We start from the raw sequence: 22,704 nt of genomic DNA, 5'->3' as shown, positions 1-22,704 counted from the left end.
CAGAACGTAAGAAACGCTGCTGGGGCAGAGGAGCACAGGGAGGGGAGGGAAGTGCTGGCATATTACTCTGACTTCTTGTCATGCAGACCAAGGCTCAAATGAAACACGGAGCAATGGGAGGATAGCTCCCCTAGTCTCGATTTAAATCCCCAGTGGACATTTTGCCACACACCAAAAGTGTTGCACAACCGAACACCATTCCACTTGATGTGTCGTCCAGAGTCAGAGGAGCCTCTTATTTGGCATCATGGGGTTTAGAAGACTGTGATTTAGGTGAACTGGCGCAGCTGTGTGTAAGAAACTCTGTTTAATAGCCATTATGTTTTATTCATGTTCTGTGCTATCGGATTCTTATTTTCTAGTACCTTTAAAGTGGTTCTTTAAACTTTTATAATAACACCACCAGTGAAAAATACATCTAAAAATTTAATAGAACTTGCCCATCCTTCTATCAGTGATTTTTAATATGGTCCTGCTGCATTAACTGAGGAATCTTATTCCTGATGCGGATCTCTGTATGTGGATTTAGTAAAGCTGTAGAAAGAAAATACTTCATTAAAGGCGTAGCTGCCACGAGTGGCGCTTCCGTAGGACGTTTCTGCAGAACCCAGTTGGTTCCACCCCGTAAAGGTCGGTGGAACTTTTCTGTCTCGTAAGGGATGTGTGTGAGTACAGCAGCTACAATAAGATTTTCTGACTTGAAAATAGAGTTATTTTGAATTGCAAAGTTTAGTCCTAACAGTAATTTTTAGTTTCTTAGCTTCAGTTGATGCATGTCTAATTTCTCATAAGTCTGCTTTCTTTCCAGCCTCAGATCATCTTTTTTCCTTTAAATTTATTTTAAAATATTTAATTTTTAAAACATTACTAGCCCTTTAAAAACCTGTAATAAATGCTTTACAAGTGGCTAGACACCTTCCCTGGTGGTTTAATTTATACAAGCAGGAAACTTTCTCTCCTTCTTTCTCTCTCTCTTTCTTGTTTTCTTTAAACCAACTGACGTAATGCCAAACTTTGCTTTAAAAGAACAGACAGAAGTAATTGGTAGCTTTTAACTTTTAATAATGTTCTGGATTGGTTTTAGTGGCCAAACTGCATTTTTTTAAAATATCAAGTAAAAACGGGCTTGTGGCCTAAGGAAGAAAGGCCCTGTTGATGCAGTTATTTTTATTCTTGTTTTTCAATCTGTTATTAAAAATCTTTCCTGCTGAGCTCTGCTGGATTTCTCCAATTGCTCTTTGTGATGGCTGGTGCATTTCAGGTTACGGTAACTTAAACTGTTTTTTGATTTTTATTTTTTTTTCCCCATGGACACTTTGAGATGCTTTACCCTTTTTTTTTTGTTTTGTTTTTATCTGATTCCCCCCAGCATTCCTTCTGTCTTGTCCAGCACCTGACTCCTTCTTTCGGAGAAACAATTTATTTTGATTCAGAGAGGAATAATATGTTAAACATACCTTTGGTGGCAGTTCAATGAATATTATTTTCCTAGTATGAGTGTGTTTTACACCTGCTAGTGACGCTGATTAGGAAGATACTCACTAGGCATTGCAGAGATCTTATCTTACAGTGTGTCCACTTTCTGTGTGTTCTCCACCCCATGTCTTAGAACTAAATGAGATTTTAAAATATGTTTAGTAATAGTTTCAAGTGATCTGTATCTATTTGTATTAACTAGATATTAGAAACAAGAAAACCCAACAAAAGGATTTTTTAAAATAACCTTAAAATCCAGTCAACACACTTTTTCCTCATTTCTTTATTTTGTTCAGGGTTTTCTGGGTGTTTTCCTTAATTTTTTTTCTACATCTGCTTGGGTTCTGAGCACAAGCTAACTTTCTGCAGTAAAAGACAGAGTTGGGCAATAGACTTTCTTGACGAAGTTGACGTCAGGACGACTTCATAAGTTGGCAAGTAGGAAAATCGTTCAAAGACTGAGTTGGCTTGTGCCAGTTTTCCCTTCCTTTAGGGGAGACACTCCACCCAGTAGGAGGTTACCCCACCCAATGTGGAGAGCTATAATTCAGTGGCAACACTTTAAATGTCAATCCTCCCTAGGGTTTAAACCCCAGACTTGTCTTGCCTCAATCTTCATATTTAATCTAACATTCAATCTGTTGAAGTAACATCTCATCTTCATAAGCACTTTTGGGGCCTGATCCTGCAATTCTCTTTCTTGAAAAATACTCGCTGTCGTCAGGGGGACTTTTGGATTCAGTAAAAGCTGCAGGATTGGCCTCTGCAGAGTTGTGTGTGTCTGTGTCTGTCTGTCTGTCTGTAAGATTGTGTCTGCCTGATGAATGTTGTTTAAGATGAAATTGCTAAATACTTAAAAATCTGAAGAAGTCCTGGAGTCGTAATGCTGTAAAACAGATCTTCCGCAATAAGTGAAGTGTACTTATTTTTATTTTAGCATTTTCCCAGGTTGAAATATGATTTTAAAAGGGTCCAACTCTGAAGAATTTAAGGCATTTTTGCCATTTTTTTCTGTATTTCTCTATATCATGCCATAGACATATTTTTGAATACCGCTTTTAGCAATTTTTTCATCTATCATGGAAAATGAAAATCACAGCCTGTAGCTTAGTGCCCACAGTAGGCATTGGGTACTTGGACAATACTGAGAACACTCAAGGAAAAATTCATTTTTGGTGTATGTTCAAAGTGAAAGTGCAATTTTTATAGGTACATTTTACTTCATCATGGTGTCTATTCTCAAGCATCCTTTTCGGATCCCCCATTACGTTTAGCAAGGCTGACAATGCAAGAGGGAATGTATAATTTGATACTGTAAAAACGTTACAGAAAAATCGCTGGTGTGTTCGTCTTTCTGTAATTTGAAAATATTCCAGCATTTTTAGTTTACTAATATATCTGGGAAAAAAATGTCTGTAAAAGGTGATGCTAAAAATCATCAGTGTGCTTATGTTTCTCAGCAAGATTTACTTAAACAGTGTGCTTCAGTTTTGCCTCAAACCATTTCAAGCCACCTCTGATCCAAGAATGTACCAGTTCTTAGTTCCTGGAAGATTAAGCATGACAGTTTCTGTTATATAATGAACAGCAGCATTGTTTGAACAAAGGTAACATATTTTGATTTGTGTACCTTTTTTTGGCAGCTGGCACTAGAGTGGGTCTAAAATGAGTGGTGATCTAACAGTGTAAACATCTGAATGTTCTTGAAACACACAGTATAGATGTGGTGTGTTTAAATCATTGGATCTATCTACCTGTATTATATAGAATGTGTATGTATGTGTATATACAAAGCCGTAAATGGTGTGTTCTGCTATCTGTAGCCTTCAAATGTGTATCCTTTGGGTATTCCTGACCTACTTTGCAAAGTCTGCAAGTCTGAAGTACATACTAAAACTTAAAAAATTAAACATACAGCTTGGTGATTCAAAAAAAGAAAAAAAGGGGAATTTTTGCTAGTAGTTAATTAAAAAGAGAAGAAAAAAAGGCATGGTCTGCCTAGCCAGGTACCTTGCAGTCTGCTTTTGAATATCCCAATATACCAGTGACTTTACAAGGATTATGTTAAAAAACAAAATCTCAATTTATCTAGAAAAGGTTGAAGTAGATACTGAAGTTAAGTATCGCCTAAAATTCCTATATTCAGACGTGGTTTTAATGTTTAGTGGAAGTTAAATGAGTTAGGATAAAGCAATTTTCTTTTGGGAGTAGAAGGGTTTCAGTGTTTTTAACATTTGAGTCTTCTTGGCTTTCTCCCACACCACTCTTCAGGCAGAAGCTGTGAGATATATGAACATAATCAAAAACTTACTATGCAGGTGAAACATTGCTTCATGAATTCAGTTAATGAAAGAAGGATAACTCCAGTTTCCTAACCTGAATGTACTTTGCTTTTCTATTTAGAGTTCTCAGTGTTAGGTGTATTAAATACGCTCATCAGATGTTGGCCAGCTGCAGTTACAGAGTACAAACCAAAAATGCAATACATGTGGATCATTGCTGAGCCTTTTCCTCCTGCACGAATAGATACGGACACACATGCACACACACGGTTAATAAACTAAACCTTGCCCCAAATACCTGAGGGAAAAGCTTGTGAAAATAGATTAGCCTTACCATGTGCCTTGCAGGTAAACAGTATCTGCCTCTGCTAGAGCAATGGGAGAGGAGAGCTGCTGAGCAGAGGCTGCCTGCTCGTGCCGCCCTGGCACCCAGCTCTGGAGGCTGAAATCTGGGGGTCCTCAGGAAAAATTACACCTCTCATTTCAGCTGTTACAGTGGTAGGAAGGAAGAAACAGTAACTCATGTCTCCCATCTACTGTGTACACTGTTTTCTTTCTATGGCCTGCTACAGACATCTGAAATTTATGCCATCCAATTAGTCTCCTTTTACGTTCCTCAGAACTAGAGTTTTCTTTAGAACTAAACTCCTATTTGCATGTTATGTCTATCATGAAAAAAATTAATAGTGTAATGGATTAAATTAATCCTGTAACAGTTGTTTGAGCATACTGTAGGAATGTAAATAATTTTGTGGCATTGAGCTCATATTTCCAATCTTATGGGGGGTAAGATCAGAAGTTATCAACAGCGTATATCTTGAGTCATTCAGCTACAATAAATCTTCTAACAAATACCCACCCTTTGCACACCCAGAGTTATTCTCCAAGACTGTTGAAACTCTGCACACACCTGTATCTTCTTACATGTAAGTCCGTATGTATGACTAGTAGATGTATCTTCAGCTACAATCAGATAGTATGTTAGGCTACAGCAGTGGCAATCAAAGTAGTCCACAGACAAAAAGTTTGATTGCTGCTTGATTGCTGCTGGCTGTGTGGCCCTCAAGGTTGTCTTTTGCCTGCAGAAAGTCCCAAAAAATCATTAGTGGAAAAGAAGTGTGGAGTATGGCACTGAATCCAGCTCTGCTGGAACTCAGGATACAAAGCATTAAATGCCTCATCAATATCAGGTCAGAAGTGATCATGCATAATTCACGTCCATCTAGGTGTCATTCTGTCACGTGTAAGGTATGCTCTGCCTCTGTTACTGCGTCTGTTTCTCCCTCATGCAGATCTCTTCGGCTGCTTTATACACATACATCCATTCTAAAAATACATGGAAATGGAAGTCCATCTGTGTTGCATAATTTTTTTACAAAAACACCAGTGTTTGTATTGTTCTTTCTCTGAGCCCTTAATGAGTTTAAAGAATTTAATGTGACTTAATGAGGGTTCGTATTCTGTTTCTGACACAGACACTAATGAGGGAAAAGTAGAACAAATTGAAAACCAACTTTTGCTTGCTAGTTTCATGATGTCATCAAATGCAGGATATTACAACTCCTGGAAAAATTTACAAATCTAGGCAAGAATCCATTTTGCATCACTGCCTTTCAGTTGTTTGTGACATGAGGTTTGCTAGCAGAAAAACAAAGCTAAACATAACTTGGGGTTTTTTTTTATGTTTAGGATGGTTTGATTTTTTTGGCAAATGATTTTTGGAAAAGTGAATCTAACCTGCTTTGCCTGTCAACCCGGCAGAAACTTCGACACTACCAAAGATTGACCAAAGATTGATTAATCCCTCTGATTATGGCCCTGATCTGCCTCTCTACTTGGAAGGGACAAAAATTCTTGTAGCTTCATCTAGAGTAAGATCCAGTCCTCAATGGGTGATGTCTAATTCTGTTGCAGCTTACTGAGAGGGAACTGTGATTTTTGGGGCTTCATGTTACACTAGAGTAACTTGTGTTACTCTAGTAACTTTATAGCAGTTTCCCTGGACTAAGGACACAGTAACAACATTTTGTAAGGCATCACCTTGCTTTTCTCTTGCCCCACTCAGGATGGTCAAGGAGCATTTCACTGTGTGAAGCTGCCCTTCTGCAGGACCACAGTTGGTCTGTCACCTTTAAAAGCAATTATTGTGGTCGGAAAACAGTTGACGTCCCAAAGGGGAATGAAAACTAAAAGTGGGTTTAGGAAGTACATCTTCTTCTGAGCCGTGCTGCTACTCACTGGCTTCATGGGCATGCTTTTATCTTGTCCTCACCAACTTCTCTCCGAAAGGCTTGTAGAGATAGCAGTGAAGAACAGCAGTGTAGAAATAGTGACTGAAGGTCTGGTATGACAGGTACATATCTATGGAAGCAGGCTCTAATGCCCTCACCAGGTTACATGCCATGCCATCAGGGTATTTTTGTCAGGCCTAGGGAAGCGGCGACTTTCATAATCCACAAAATGTGCTTTTGATATAACCAAACTGCAGAAAGTTGCAGCATAGTACATAAAATGTATTTTTATAACATCTGATTTTTTTTCAGCAGTTGTATTTTTAACAATATCAGGTAAATTGCACAATGTGTGATTTCTTAGGTTGATGTTAACCATTGGCTCTTGTGTGAGGAATTTTATTGCTCTGCATTTTATTTTTTTACAATTTTTGTTGGCTTTATATTTTTAACTGCAACAAGAGATAGCTAAAAAAATGAATAATAATTTGAATTGGAAATATGGGCATTTTTGACCAACTTTCATGAGCATTTTCATACAAACAGAAGAAGTAACTTGTTCGGTTGGTTTTTATGTATGTATAGGTGTGTTTGTGGTTTGTTTTTTTTTAATATAGGTTTTCATAATTTGGTAGTTCAACAAACATGAGTATATTCTGAAAATATTTCTCACAAATGACAGGTCTGTGTTGATAGCTTGTAGGCAGACAGCATCTAGAGCTGCAAAACTATCTTCTGGAGTTTTAAAACACTGGAAAGTAAGATTTATTGGACCTTAAATATCCCAATGGTGCAGATTTATTTGGTGTTCATGGCAGTCTCGACTTAACTTTCCTTGGAGATTTTTTGTGGTACTGCATTATCTAAGGAACATTTAAAATCGTTTGTCTAGTGTTTTTTTTCCTTCAGTCATTCCTCAATTTTTATTTGTGCAAGTGAAAATCTTTACTAAGAAAGATGACCTGGCAGCTCTGCTGAACTTTACGTTGCAAAACATTTTACCTGAATAGGACAAAATTAAGAATCTGAAAAACTGACATTTTAAAAGATTTTTGTATCTATAATGACGCATGACAGTGGCTAGTTGTCAATGGGAAGGAGTTTAAAAAATACTTACAGGAGAAAGAAGCAGCAGCTGTGGAATTGATTTTAATCGGTTGAAAGGAGACTCATGGCTAAGCAATTTTACCTTCTTGGGTCTTCAGAATTTATTGCAAATAAGACATATGCCTGAATAGAAAGAGAACTAGGATATTGTAATATCCACTGTGACATGAAGTGCTCTTACTACACATGAATACAATTTATTTATTTTTTCTCTCTAGCAAACTGTGACTTCTTTTGTCAGAAGGAATTTCAGATTAGTCCCTACCAGAGAAATGCTGCTGTAAACCCGGCACTCCTCACCTGTATCTCTGTGCCGTGTGATTGTCTGTGGTAGTTTTTCACAGAGTTGCTGTGCTGCTCTCAGTCCAGAATGGGACTGCATTGACTTTACTTTTGCAGAAAAAGTACATTTTCTTAGAAAATGCACTACATGAAAGAAGGAAGGGCAAGGAGAATGGAGAGAGTGCTCTGATATATGAGCTGAGATTATGGATGTTGTAATGCTGTTTTTTTGTAGGACTATAGAAAAATCACATTGGGACCAAAGTTCCCGTGGATTACCATGCAGTATTTATTACCATTTTCCTGTGTTTTCCCTGGTTAGGATCTAATCCTTCAATGTCTGGAGCTGCATGGAGTTAAGAATTTGTCCATTCAGAGAGGAAAACCTTGCCAGCTATGGGATTTCACTGTTTCACTACCTGTATTTATTTATTCCCCCCTCTAAAATTTCTGAGAGCAAGGGGATTGAGAGTGGAAGGCAGAGATGGAGGACAGGTAAACTGGGGGAATAGCAGGAGCACGTATCTGCTCAGTAAATAGTGTTTACTGATGACTGTTTACTGTCAAGCAGATTACTGCAGTTATATTTCTATGAGGCAACCCGCATGCAGCCAGTGCAAAGGAATGAAGCGAAGTCCTGTGCAATTCTGAGGTAACTAAAGGATGTGCTTGTGACATACTTCTAGCAAAAGCCAGTTTTGGTTGCCCGGTACCCTCCTCGAATGTTATAATTTTGCGAGTGACACATTTGATTATGAGCAGCCATCAAAAGTCTCATAGGCATCTTGTTTGGAAGAAGAATGTGCTTGAATTAAATATTTGCAGGTCAGAGAAAAATGTTGATTTGTTCTTTTAACTTGTCACCTTCCTGGTCTTTTTCAATTTGTTCAATAGTTATTCAGTTTTGGAGTTTATTTAAAAGAGATGATAAAGTATACACTTTTGCATTCCTTACTTGTGAAGAGCTTCCATTTGCTTCCTTGGGAGAGTTGGTCTGAGCAAGAGCTGCTGCCTGCTTTTGCCTTGATATGGATAGGATGTGGTTAGTATAGGGGTCCCCTCATCCTTCAAGCTCCCTTATTGCAATAAACTCATTGCTTCATTGGGGAAGAGATTTTCAATCTGATTTTCAGTCTGATTTTCAATCTGATTTTCAATCCATTCTGTCAGCTTTTAGGGAACAGTACAAATTGTCTTACTAGAGCTGACAGTAAGGAAAAGGAAGGAAATCTGGCCAATATTTTTACCTCTGTGTTAGGGGGAATAAGGTATAGGAAGCCTCTGCTTAGCTTGCCTGGTAATTTTTTGGTTATCGTCTTCTCATGATGGAATATGCACATAGAAAAAACATAGAAGTTAATGTTTACTTTTTAGACGCTTTGTCATCAAGCATAGAGAACTGACAGTTTCATGGTTAAGTGCCTAAAGTTGTTTTTGGCTTCGCAGTTGTTGAATTAATCACTGCAAAGCTAACTAATTGTGTACCTTTTAAAGCTTCCCTCCCTATTTTTTTTAATGAAAGGGAGATATTTTGCTCTTTTTGACTTTGGAGTTGGGCTATCCCATTAACTACTAGCAGCAAGCTCTTCAGCTTTTACTTTTTTGAGAGTTACCTCAGGAGTCATTCTAGTAGATAGTGAATTTACTTACTGATCCTGTTATTTATAGCCTTCAGTGCCCATGCTATAGAATGTGCAAAGTGTTTTAAAAAAAGTGTTTTAAAAATACTTTTTGCAGTTGTACAGAAAAAGCTGGCTCTTTAATTCTGAGTTCAGATGGTACTACTGTTACTGTTTTGATTTGTGGGAGACGTTATCTTGGTGTCTTACTGAGATTTTTTATAGCCAAAATTTAGAGTTTAAATGGATGTTTTTTTTAATTTTTTTTCCTCCTTAAATGTTACACATGGACAAAAAAAAAGGCAAGGATCTCATATTTATATGTCAGGGTTGATGGAACTGCAGGCTAGTTAAACTCCTTGGTTTTAAAGAAAGATGAAAAAGTTGCTGCAAAGATTAGCTTAATTTCTGTCAACAATTTTATTAAGACAAAGACAGAATAAAAGGCTAAATGGACAAAGTTGGGATTTTTGCCACTTGGTTATTTTTTTCTGAAGCTGTGTAAGCTTTTTTCTTTTTGATGAAAAATGAATGTAGAATTCAGTGTTTCCCACAGGAGCACCTTCACAGATTTAGCATAAAGAAAGTGCATTTTAATTCAAAGACACTGGTACATTTCTTAAGGCTTTGAAAGCAGTAATCCAACAGGTATATAAAGCTCTAATGATAAATATGATGATATTTTGTATCTACTGTTGTTAAAATACGTGGTTTATTTTAGTGCATGTTTAGAATAACATAGTTTATTTAAGATACCAAATTTATTCTTCATTTTGAATACAACTCTCTTAGCTTCTCCGTTTGCGTTTTTTATGTCAGCTGGCTCATTTCAACTCAAAGGTTTCACTTCAAGAACTTTTAATAATTTAGAAAGAATCTCTAATTGCAGTTGGAAATTTTGTATATATAACTAAACTAACAAGTCTGTTTATTGTGTGGGAGAGGCTCCAGCGATATTATCTATCTTAGGGTCCACATTATTGGAAGGCAGAACTAATGACAGTGAGTCATGCACACTGTATATTAATGTAGTCGACTTTCAGCACTATATAAATAGCATTGTAAGTACACACCTGCAGAGTGTCTGCAGTTACATGGTCATCGCGCAAAGTCCCTCTGTGCTCTCCTAATGTATATCCAGTATATATCTCTGCGTGTATCACACCTTGCTAACCCAGGCAGCATACTGCAGCTGCTGTTCCTCTCGAAGAGGTGTCTGTAAAATGAACACTTGCAAAACCAAAATTTTGGGATGGCTTTAAGCGGAACACGTGGGCATACTGTTACTCAGTCTTTTACTGACTGTGCTGCACAAGATGAGCTGGGTGTCAGTCTGAAATGTAGGCTGGTCCTCTGAATAGGGCAGAAGATAAGGTGCGACTTCTGTAAGTGGGAGGTTTCTTGGCTTCCCAAAGAGGGATGTAGTGAAGAACTAGTCAGAAAAAAAGACATTATTTCTATAAAAAGTCTAAAAATGTGATAACTACACTAGCAGCATGTTCTTTAATTTTCATCGACTGCAATAGCAGGGGCCTTTTCCTTTATTTCAGCAAGCAGCCCTGGCAATGCCATCAGCTCCCCTGTGGTGTTTGCATACACATATTCAGGGTAGCCTGAAATCTAAATACGAGTTGCTGGGTGCCTGCGGTAGCTGAGGCACTTTGCCTCCGCTGCACCTTGGAGCCTGTTCAAGCTCGTGGTAAAAATCCTCGGCTGCTCACAGGGCCCAGTTTTTCCATGGGGCTAGAGAGGCTGCTGGTTCAGGAGAGACCACCGTGTCCCCTGGCCACCTTCGTAGGGGTGGCTCTTCTCTCTGAGCTGTGCCTGCCCCTCTGTGGTGGCCCTGCAGCGTCCTTTGATCAACTCCGGCTGGCTCCCGTCCCGGGGACGCTCCTTTGGGTTTGCCCGTGGCAGCTACCGCACGTCTGGGAGCATGGCTGGGAGCTGGATGCTCGGGCGCCTGTTGAATGTGCCAAGTGGGGGTGAGTGCTGGGTTTGGAGCCGCCACCCCCTCTGCAGCAGGGCGTGCAGGTGGACCCCATGTTTTGGGCTGCAACTGATGATGTCCATGGTGTCCCCGGGGAGGGAGAAGAGCCCCTGTCTAGCACCGAGAATGCTGGAGGGCAGGAGGGAGAGGGATCTCCTTTTTAAAAGGAGTTGGTTTTTTTCTCACCCCTGTTCTTTATTCATAAACCTAACGCAGTTCCACAATTCCCAGACATGTAAAGCTGCAGGGCTTTTTTTGTTTTGTTTAAATCTTTCTGAACCAGCCAAATTTTTGAGGTTGGCACGAGGTGCAGCCAGTACCATGGCCTTCCAGGGCTTGCTTGGTCTAGAAGTCTGCAGATGTTTTCTGCTGGATCTGACTCTTAATGAACAAAAATGATTTTGGCGTCCTTATTTATTTATTTTCAAGGGGAAAATGTGGTTTAAAGCGTTGATAATTATGTTTTACATGAACTACTCAGACTTTATGTGACTGTATGGGAAAATGAATGCTCATCAATTTAAAAAAAATTTCTTTATTCATAAAGCATTCATATTTAAAGTGATCTGCCTTTTTTTCCCCCTCCTCTCCTTAATGAAAACATGGTTTGAGGAGTATTACAAATAATTGTGTTTTTTAATTACATAGAGTTCTGCATCAGAATTCTTGAAGATGGCCCACTGTGATCCTCTGGTGAAAATACCAGGGCTTTTCAAAAGCTTTATAATTATCTGTTCTCACTGCTCCTCTCTTTGCAATATACACATAGTAACTGAAAAAAGGAGAAAAAAAATATTCCAGGAGGGATCCACCTACACATATGCATAGGTCAGGCACATACGTCTCATTCAGAATGATTATTTTCTTTTGCGGCGTCAGGTAGCACTTCCCACCATCAAAACCCAGCTTGTGTGCTCTTTCCGAGGGAATACTTATCGCAAAGCTGCAGCGCATTTTAATCAAGGTTCCCAGAGTAGTTTACAAGCAGTAATTGCCTCTTAAGGACAGGATGAAGTATTATACCCATTGTACTGATGGGTGAGCCAGGGCACAGGGAATCTAAATAACTGTAGTGTTAGTGAGCCAGTGGCAAAGCTGTGATCAGAGCTTTGGTGCCTTCACTCCTGGTGCTGCTAAGATACCTCCCCTTCAACCCACCAGTCTTCCTTTCTTAAATGAAAAAAAGTCAGACTTTGACATCTTTTATTCCATATTATATGGAAATGTTGGACTTGCTCTGAAGTTGATGTAAACCTGCATGAATGTGCTCTTGTTTTATGTGTTTGCAAAGTGTGAAGGCCCTTGTGGCAGGACTTCCCTTGAATTCTAAACGTTATGCTTTGTTGCTGTCTTCCATGGCTTCGGTAAGCCACTGGATCATCCCCAAAATAGCTCCCGTGGTGTCTGTTACGGATGTATCACTGCACTGTGAGTGACAGAAAGAATTCCACTTTTCAGCACAACAGTTCACTTGCTAAATGATTCCCCAGCATGATACATGCTCTGTCTTGTATTTAATTATCTTTTAATTATCAAAGCAGTAATTAAGTTGTGCATAAGAAGTGTATGGATCAATAAAAACAACTAAAAATTATGAAGGCGCTGACAGGCAGAGTCCAGCCGTTCTTTGGATGTTAGTTTCCATTTTTCTGAAAAAGCTTTTGTCTTTTTCTTGAGAACATCAGAAAAAAGGATTTAGGTTCTTACTATTTATTCCTAGCTGATGATGATCATGCATACAGTCTCAGTGCTTTGCAAAAGGTGGTGTGAGTGCTAATGAAAGTTTGTATTGGAGTAGTCCCTAAGAATATGATCATTGTTACAAATTTATTAAAACCATGAAAGATTTCCTGTCCTAAAAAGTCTGCCAGCGAACGTCATAATCATGAGTGGGCAGAACCATGTGGTAGGTTTGACTGAGCCCCTTTGACAATTATATCATTTATTTAACTGTCTACCTTTAGAAGTTGGGAGGTTCACCTTTGGTTTCAGAGGCATGCTGAAACTCTCGAGCTGCATACATGGTGAGGGCAATAGAATAGCAGAGTGCTCGCTTGCCTTTAACTACTAAATAATGTGGTTGCACATGACACAACAAGAACAGAGCTATAATCCTGCCCTGTGAAGCAGGTCACATGTTTCAGGTTCTCTCTGTAATGTATGCAAAGTAGCTGCTTAAATCATTACGAGTGTGTAAATCACCATCTTCATAAACAATACCATCAAGGTACAGTCAGGCAACATGTCTCCTATGGGTTGACTGGAGCTGGAATTTCTTTCAGATGTTGAGGAGGTACGTCAGTGCATGTGAAGCAGATCTGTTGCTGCAATGTGGTCTCTGCAATGTTTTGGCTTTCTAATGAATATTGCTAAGTCTGCCTTCTTCACACTGAAGTGCAGTGAAAGGAAGAGGACGTGAATGAGGCAAATGAGCAGCTTGTATGATTCAAGGCTTCCAAGAAAAATTTGCTCCTTTTTCCTATGGCTTTTTAAGTCACGCAACTGATACCCATTTATTTCTCTGCATAAGTTTAGTAAGTATTTGAAGCTCATGTTCCTATGTCTGTTGTGCATTTGGGGAGGAAAAGATGTGTGGAGTGATGTGTGAGAATTGTATCTTCTGTTTTAGCTATCATTTCCCCGTATAGGCTATGATACTTTTTTTTCTGTTTTTCTTTAACATGCCGATGTACTTTGTGTAACTCCTAAGTAACACTCCACACCTCTTTAACGCAAAGCTGACTAGTTCAGTGCTGAGTGAAACTGAAAGCGAGACTAATCTTAAGAACCCTGCTGTACTTCTGTATAAAGTATAAATATGTGCCATTATCACTATTATTTGTTTGTCATTTTTATTATTATTGGAGCTTGTATTTTCTGGGGGGGGAGAAGTAGGCGCACTGTATTATCACCTCCCCACCCCCAAATGTTGTATTTTGAATCACTCTAAATAGTTGTTTGGGGTGTCTTTACTGCAGTGAATCATGTCTTCAGTATCTGTTTTAAGCACACCTGTGGTGAGTTCATACTAAGGCAATGGAACCTTCTTTCATTTGCTATCGTGTAATACTTTTGCAGCATGTGAAATGCCCCTGGTTTATAAACGCAGGTAGACCTTCTATGCTGAAATCCTTCCCCTCAAATGTGTAAGGATCAGATAGTTCTGCTTAAAACGTGAATACAGAGATGGTAACTCCAAAAATGCAGTGTAGTCTCCTTTTGCTCAGAGATACTCTGGCTCTGAGTTACAATTATCCAACACAAATTTCAGAAGAAATACCAGTGAAATGGCACTAGTAGAAGTATTGATACAACTAAAGATGCTGGCAGCGGCCATCTGGTCTGTAAGTGCTACTGGAGCATCGGTTTTCCTACTTCCTATGTCTGTGCTGTGTCCTTTGGTGGTGGGAAGAAAAACTCAAGGAGCACTCATCAACTTTCAGCACATGTGGAGACAAAGCTAAAGAGCAATGGCATCCCCAAATGCATCGGCAATTTGCTGAGAGCCTGCGGGCTGCATCTCATTTGCATTAAAAATACGGAGATCGCTCCTGCCTTTATCTTGACCAGGGGGACGTGGCTGGTAAGGGCAGCAGGGCCCAACACGGCTTATTTTACCTGGATCCCCGTGGGCTGCGATCAGCTATAGCGCCACGGGATGGGACATGCCCTTGCCCGGGGGACGCGTCCCCGCGGCGGGCGGGGGCCCAGCGCAGCCGCCCCCGGCCCTGTCCTGCCCAGCGCAGGGCTGGCTCCCCCGACCTGCCGGGCTGGGGGTTACGGGACCCTCCGCTGAGCGTTGGCAGCTCGGTGGGCTGGTCTCTGCCAGGGCTTTTCCATCGAGGCCTGGATGAAGCCCTCCTCGGCGGAGCGCGGAGCTGCTGCTTTGCTCTGTCAGGGGCTCTACGGAGGGCTGGGGGAGCCAGTGCCCCGCACAGAAACGCTTTTGTGTGTTTTTGAACCAGTTTGATAATGAAAGACAAATTTAAAAAAGGAAAGGAAAAACCCCCCAGCTTGGGCCTTTCAATAGAGATAACTGTTATCTCTTATAAAAGTCTACATAAGTGTAAGTAATTGCCTGCACTTGGCTCTGGTACAGTGGAAAAGCTGTGATCAGCAAACCCGCATTGTACTGGGCATGTAAGGGGAAGTTATTGGATGATACGGGACGTGTTGGCCTTAATGCCTGTCCTGCCTCCCCTGCCTTGTTTACTTTCTTTGCAGGTCTTTTCGAGGCTTAATAACAGTGCTTAGGGAATAAGCGGGGGGGTACCGCGCTGACTTTGAGCGACGAAAGTTTTCTTGGGGTAGCCCTTAAAAATAAAAAGAAAATAAAGAGAAGCCCGGCTGTGGTGCGGCGTCAGTTCGGCAGCCTTTGTTGAGCGCTGAAGTTCTGTGTGCGTGTTGTGAACGAGCATCAACGGGGAGCGCGGGCGCGGGACGGGCTGCCGGGACTCTGCCCGCCGCGGGCCGCGCAGGGAGGGCACGAAGAGAGGCTTCCCCTTCCCGGTCGGCCCCCGGCAGCCGCAGCAGCGCCGTCGGTCGGAGCTGCAGGCACTGAGTGTGCCTGTGTCCGTGTGTCGGGGGTGCAGGGCTGCGGGTCACGTTTGCAGTCGCATGAAGCGCTGCGCCGCGCAGCCGCCTCTCGCGTGTGTGTCCGTGTCCGTGTGCCAGCGCTGGCTCCCTTATCGCAGGAAGTGTTGCGGAAAGCAGTTGCTCCCTCTCTCTGTGCCCGGTTTCCAGAGCGCGGCGATTAACCAGTCTTCCCCCCGCGCTGTCACTCAAGTGCTGGGCAGAAAACAGCAGTCACGGTTGTCTCGCTCCAGCTTCAGGACAATCCTCTCTCCCTCTCTCTCACTCCCCCTCTCTCTATCCCTCTCTCCCTCTCCTCCCCCCGCCCCTTCCCCAATAAACTTAGATAAAGCCATTAGAATGGATATAGTCTCTTTTTGGTTTTGTCCTTCCTTCTGAATGCTTTTATATACACATATATACATAAAACTACATTTTGTTTTATACTATATATATATATATGTGTATATATATATCTATATATAAACAATAGATGTATGTGTCTGTATACATAAATTCCAAAATTCTATTCTGCATTCTGTAGTGATAAGCCTGAAGCAAGTACAGCTTTTGCTGTTCATAGGCTGGCTGTTTCAGGGACATCTTTGGAAATCACTTTGTTGTCCACATTTTATGGGTACTTTATTATAAGGAGGATGTGAGTCCACTCAATTTGCATGGAAAAAAACCCTCAAAACCCAGCAGTCTAGATTGAAAGGGAGATACCAGGATAAATAATTTTTCTCATATAATCGTCTTAGAATTGACTTGTGATATTTCTTTAAAAAATCCCATCTTAAACTGGTATTTTATATTTGTACTATTAAAACCCCATAGTGTGGAGGTCTTAAGATACTTGCATGTTCAGATACTGTGTAACATCTCAATATATAAAATGAGTATGTCAAGAAGCCCAGAGACTGGGATTCCCTTTTAGAAAATTAATTCTTTAATATATTTGTTTCTAGATTGTGGTCTGCAGACACTTATAATCATGGTATGATACTGATCTGCAGTATCATATCATTCATTTAGGGGTTTTAATTAAAAGTTTGGTGTGAGGGCTGCATAGTGGTTCCCTGTTATGTTTGAAGTTTGACAGTGGCCCATGATCCAAAAATTTAGGAATGTTCATTCAGGAGAATTAAGAGTCCTAAATCATTACATTTTGCTTTCATTTCATCCTGTAATTTTTTTCCTCTCCTTTCAAACATGATTAAAACCAATGAGAAAGGAAATATTTGAAGTGATTTGCAAAGTTATTTGATTTCTATAAAATTACGTGGTGTGATGTGCTGTAAGTGCCAAACTACAGACAGACTTTCAGCTTCTAAATTAAGTACACTTTTTTTGTTCTGGTTTAAGCCCATTGAGACTTCTGCCAGTTAGGTTTTTCTCTTCTGTGATCATCTCGCACATAATAGTCTGATGTTGCAGATGCTTGCAGGAGCATAGCAAAACTGGTAGCATCATGTATGTGGTTTGATTTTTAATTTATAGTATATTAAAGCATATTTCTATCCCGAAAGATGTTATATGAAACTACTGCAGTATATATTGAAACAGTCTCTGGACTCCTAACTAATCTAATATGAATAACCAAGGTACGCAATAATTAATGCTTAAGGAAAAAAAAGGTTTTCTTTAAAATTTAAAAGAAGACTTAAATATACACCTTTTAAAAATAGGACTTTCAGATTTTTATCGGTGTTAAGGTCTAAGTCTACACAGCATTATGTACTGTTTGACTGTGTATATTTACCTCTTTGCTACCAAAGTTTTAAGTAATGTCACACCACAGTCCTGGTGGAAATGGCTATCTAAACACCCGGGACCAGTTTGTGGACGTGATCGAATTGGCATCTGCAAGAGGCTTCCTATGCTGCACTAAAATAGTGCAGTGACATTATTTTCTCCATTTTACATTCTGCTCAGTGACTCGCACTTTCAAAACTAAGATTATCAGGAGCAAAAAAAAAAGGCGTCAGAAAACTTTTCTTTCTCCATTCTATGGATGAAAATAAAGTGTGAGATTATGAGCTTTGTTACCTCTAGATGTGATAAACCAAAACAGTTGGATGAACAATGCACAGTGAACAACTCACGTGTAATTCTTTGTTTAAATTAGTTTTTAATGCAAAACAGGTTTTGTAAATGTGGGGTTTTTTTCTGTTCCTGAATACCTCGGGCATCATTGAACTGACAAGCAATACTTTAAAGAGATTTTTAATAATTCTTAATATAATTCCAGCTTTCATAAACCATAAAGAAACTTTCTTATCTAGTAAATAGGAAACATGCAATGAAATCTGTACTATGTATCAACATAAAACCATGTATGAACACAAAAGACGATGGTGCCCCGTGTAGCAGCTTGATTAAGAGCATATAGATACAATGTACACAAGTCACTATCCAGAGAATGACTCCTTCTTTTGATAAAACTACTACATTTTAATAATTATTTCCTGAGTTCTCACTCTTCAGAAATACAGTGAAAACATGTAATTTCTTTTAACCTCATTGTATGTGTATGTTGATGTTTTTGGCCTGCCAGTTTGAGTCACAATTAAAACTAGCCATGTGTAAGTTGCTTTGATTAAAGTCTGTATTCATGTAAGTAATCATCAGTGCAAATAGTGCAATGAATTTGAAATATGTTGTGTACTCGTTTATCTTTACTTTCTGAGGTATTTGGCACAAAATCATATTATTTCTTTAAATCAGTAATGTGTTGCATTTATTGGATGGTGCATGGCAGAAACAGAAGTACTGTTTTCAGATTACCTAAATATTTTTGTATTTTCAAAGTATCTCCTAGCTGGGGTATGTTATTAAGACAAGTTCACAGTGTGTAGTAAATGGTATATTCTTCCTTCCTTAGTCTAAAATCCTGAGCAGATTTTTCATCCTGATCTTCAAATGCTGAGACCTGGAGAGAGTCAGCCACAGTTACTTACATAATGTGAGAGAAAATGCCAGGGGGGATTGAGTTCAGGGATTGGAGTACTTAATATCTTGAGCAAAGGCTGTGGAAATAAGGATGAACATTTATATTAATTAATTACAGAGCATTAAGAAAATCAGATCAAATCTAGAAGACCTCTTGTAATTAATCATGGCTTTGCTGGAATAAGTATCTACCTCTGACTTTCCCAGTGCCTCTTGTGATAAAGGCTGGACGATACTATGGGGCTGAGTGTCCAATGGTTTGTGCTCAGTCTACTCATGGGGTATAAAACAGTGCCAGATGAAGATCCTGACCTACCAAAACCAAATATTCAGCTGAGAACTATTAACAGGGAAAAAAAAAAAAAACAACCCAAACCAAAGTTGTCACAGCTGTGTCCTTTTAAGGTCAACACCAAAAAGATTCTTGTCAAGTTGACAGAGGGAGATGACTTACTGATGTAACCCAAGGCAAAAGAGATAAGCAATAAAAATAGTGTTACATTTCTGTTTGATAGAGTGACTTCTCCTGACAGCTTACAGAGAGAACCAAGCAAAGAAATGCACCAAGTTAGTTACTGTGACAGTGAAGCGGATAAATCACATAGAAATTTGATTGTGCCAATTCCACTGGGTTTTGGAGCCTGAATTTTGCTATATTTAATAAGGGCTTACATAAAGTCATCAAAATACGCCAGACCTTAATTTCACTGAAATAAAACTCCTTTCTACCAGGTAATAAGGTAAATATAAATGAATAGTTTATTTCTAATAGTGCTCGTCTTTAGTATTCAGATGTGGACATAAGGAAATAAAAAATTGGTTAGACTTCCAGCATTCAAGCAGTCTTTTTATTTTGGAGAAAAATATGCCAGAGATAGGATTTTCACTTAGAAAAGTAGATTTCTGGGTGGAAGGGGAATGTGCCTCTTGGTGTGGACCAGTTCATCACCCTACCATCTGGTTTCTGTATGGTATGGTTGCTTTTCTGTACATTTTAAACACATTTATAGTCAATGTGAACTAGTAGTTGCTTTTGTAACATGAACTCCAGTGTAACACTGCACACCAACTTCTAGCCAGAGCATAGCTTCTGCCGTGTAATATAAAAGCTGAGTATCATTAGCATAGCTGACAGAAGTACAGTTTCAAAGCATTTTAATGACAAGGAGGGCATTATAATCCTCCTCTGCATGTTACTTAATGAATCAGTTTGCTTGCAATAATGATTTTACTTTTCTGAAGACAGCCCTTACATTTCCTGCCAGATAAAGATTATTTTCTCCTGACATCTTTTTTACCCCCTCTCTCTTCTTTAAATAAGACATTTTAACCATTCCTTCCTTCAAGGCCTGGCTTATTTTTGTTCCCCGTCACTGTCATGGATGGCTTTGTGTTCCCTGTGTGCTGGCAAGGCGGGCTGCAGGTGTGCAGCAGCCGCCAGCCAGGCAAGGAGAGTGGCCCCTGGCCCACGGCCTTCAGTATGGTGACCTGCCCTGTTGTCCTTCTGGATGAGGAGTAGATACTGCTTTGGTTTGGAGGCTTTTCAGATGTGTGTGATCCTTTCCTGGCTTGTGTGGGACTGGTGCTAGTTCCAGTGCTTGTTGAGTGTGCAAAGGCAGAGGAGGAGATGGGAGCTGGGCTGTCCAGAGGAGAAGTGAGCTCTTTTAATCCAAGCCCGAGTTTCCACTGAAAGGCACAGTCTGACAGGCCCCCTGCCAGCCCTGGAGTGCGAGGAGGGCGTTTTCGGCCAGTGTGGGTGCAGGCAGAGGGCATGGCCTGGGCCTGCAGACGGTGGTGAAGGGATGGGCAGGGCCCCTTCAGGCCCAGTAGGCCTTAAGCCCATTGTGAAATCACGCATTTGGCTCCTGGATCTGCCCGTGGCACCCTCTTTTTGACTCGATGACTCTGCTCCTGATGAGAAATGTAACCATGTAACCAAGTTTCCTTTGAACTCTGTCAGGGTTACCCTCTGCTTTGCGTGCATAGTGGTGGAAATCTTAAGTCTTTGCATTTTGTCACAAGCAGAAACAAAAACGCCAACATATTTAAAGGGGAAAAAGACCTGCATGTGTTAGGCGGAAACAAAATGCTGGAAAGGACTTCCAAATCAAGGATTATCAAAGAGCCATGGTTCTAGCGGACAGTATATACCATAGATAAATAAATAAATATATGTTTAAACGCATTTCAGTGCAGCAGAAAGAAAAAAAGCAATAGTAGTGTATTGTGCTAGTGTGGAAAAAAGAAACTTGGAACAAATGCCCTGGTGTTTACACAGCTAAACCAAAATAATATGGGAAGGTTGGTCAGGCCCAAATGAACCCCATAAAAAGCTTTTTAGGTATTCTGAGAGTTGCATTGGTCAGTTTTATCACATCAGGCTTCTCTGTGTAGCCATCTCTGTTTTGGCATTGTGGATTATGTGAGAACAGGGTGTTGCAACAATCTAGGAACTTCAAGAAGGAGCAGGGAGATGGGTAGTATTCTTTCCCCATTGAATTGGAGCAAAAGGTTTATTTTCTTCAGCAGAAAGCAGCAGGTATCACCCATTACCTGTTTAGTTTCATCCAAAGAGATTAAGTTCAGTTGAAAACTGTAACATGCAGAATTTTAATGTTTAGTGTTACAAAAAAAATTTTTTTTGATGACCAGCAAGGTGTAGTCTCAAAATGCCTGAACTCAATCTATCAGTCTCTATCAGATCTCTACAGATTCTATCTGTAGACTGCTGTCCTACTCAGTCTTCGTGCACAATTTACTGAAAATAACTTTGCTTGTATTTTTTTCCACTTTTAGATGTGGCTCTGTTAGATTCTTCTGTCAAAGCAGTATTGGCAACTCTGGGCGTGTCTTTTGTGAAACCTATGCAGAGGGCTCAAGAATTGCCTTCTCATTGCATTTTTAATACCTAAACTACCTTCAAAATACAAAAAGAATGTACAATGCCTGCTTGAACTATGGCACAGTCAGACATATAAATGACTGGTAAGACAGTAGATAGAAAGGATGACTTGTTTCACAAAAGGTTGGTAAGGTTACAGTTAATTCCTGCTGCCCAAGTAAGTAATACATACCTTGTATTTCGTTTGAAGGCAGAAGATAGTGTGTTTTAAAACCTATTGGCCTTAAAGGGAATGCAGAAGGTCACTATGAAAATAAAAATATTTTTTAAAAAATGATAGAGACAAAGAGTAACTTTCACCCCAACTGCTTTTGAGGAAACAGTGCCCTTGGCATGTGTATTTATAACATTAAGGAATAATGTTAAGGCTGTGCATACTCTGAAAAATCTATTTGTGTGTGTTGTCCTGAAGTTCTGTGGGAATTGTGAGCAATGGGTAACTCTTTGAACATCAACCACAGTATGTAATCCTGTTTATGAAGTGACCCACCTTTATCCTAAAATTAGGTAGAGTTTTTTTTGCCTTGACAGCGTCTGGTGGAAGGATGTTTCATAGCCTCAGTGCTTTGTCAGTTAAAACCCTTCTTTCTCATTTTCAGCCCAAAGTTAATCATGGCTAGTCTATTTGTTCTTACGCCAACTGGATCCTAAGCTTTTCTCTCCCTCATGTTTACCTGCTGCTAGCAATTGTGTTTCTAGTCTAAATGAGCTGCACGTCACATGTTTATAAAAAAAAGAGTTACATCTTCCATAGCTTCATTAATTTTCATTAAAATTAATCTTTCTTGAACATTTTAAAATGGTTTTCTTAATGTAGTATCATCTGTGACATCATCACTTACTTGTTTCTGCTCAAATTTTTGCCTGGGACATATGGCCTTTTAAAGTGTGATTTGGAGTCGTTTGTATTTGTTGTCAGCTACTGTGTTTTTTTTCTTTCTTTTTTTCCCTTCTTCAATCACAGTTAATATAAGTGTGAGGGATTGTTATTTCACAGAGCTTGCACTCTTCCCTACTAGTTTTCATTTCGACTTTCAGTACAATTTGCAGTAGTTTTCTGTATGATATCTCTGTACTTCTCTAGACTGAAGATACAAAACTTTTGTTATCATTCAGTTTCCTTAGTATTTTCTGTATAAACACACTTGAGTATTTGTCTTGTTAGCTCATCTGTGATGCAGCTGTTTGAAATGAGACTTTTAGACCCTGATGGACTAGTTTAAATGAATAGAAGTGACTTAAGAATAGTATAGAACAGTTTCAGTCTCTGCCTTGTCATTTGGCCTCAAGACCA

At 39.7% G+C, this 22,704-nt stretch overlaps 1 protein-coding gene across 8 annotated transcripts in view; it reads left to right on the top strand.

Annotated features, from left to right (window-relative positions):
• Positions 1-22,704, top strand: part of TRPS1 (transcriptional repressor GATA binding 1) — a 214,345-nt gene that overhangs the window by 4,783 nt on the left and 186,858 nt on the right. Inside the window, exon 1 of one of the 8 annotated variants that reach the window (XM_019289174.3) lies at positions 276-293. The exons of 5 other annotated variants lie outside the window; for them this stretch is intronic. The gene's annotated coding sequence lies outside the window, so the exon portion shown is untranslated. 2 more of the 8 variants (XM_019289172.3, XM_019289171.3) reach the window with 2 other exon arrangements.

The sequence above is a fragment of the Corvus cornix genome, chromosome 2 (assembly GCF_000738735.6).
Source record: "Corvus cornix cornix isolate S_Up_H32 chromosome 2, ASM73873v5, whole genome shotgun sequence".
Lineage (NCBI taxonomy): Eukaryota > Metazoa > Chordata > Aves > Passeriformes > Corvidae > Corvus > Corvus cornix.
This window is presented reverse-complemented; position numbering and strand designations above follow the sequence as displayed.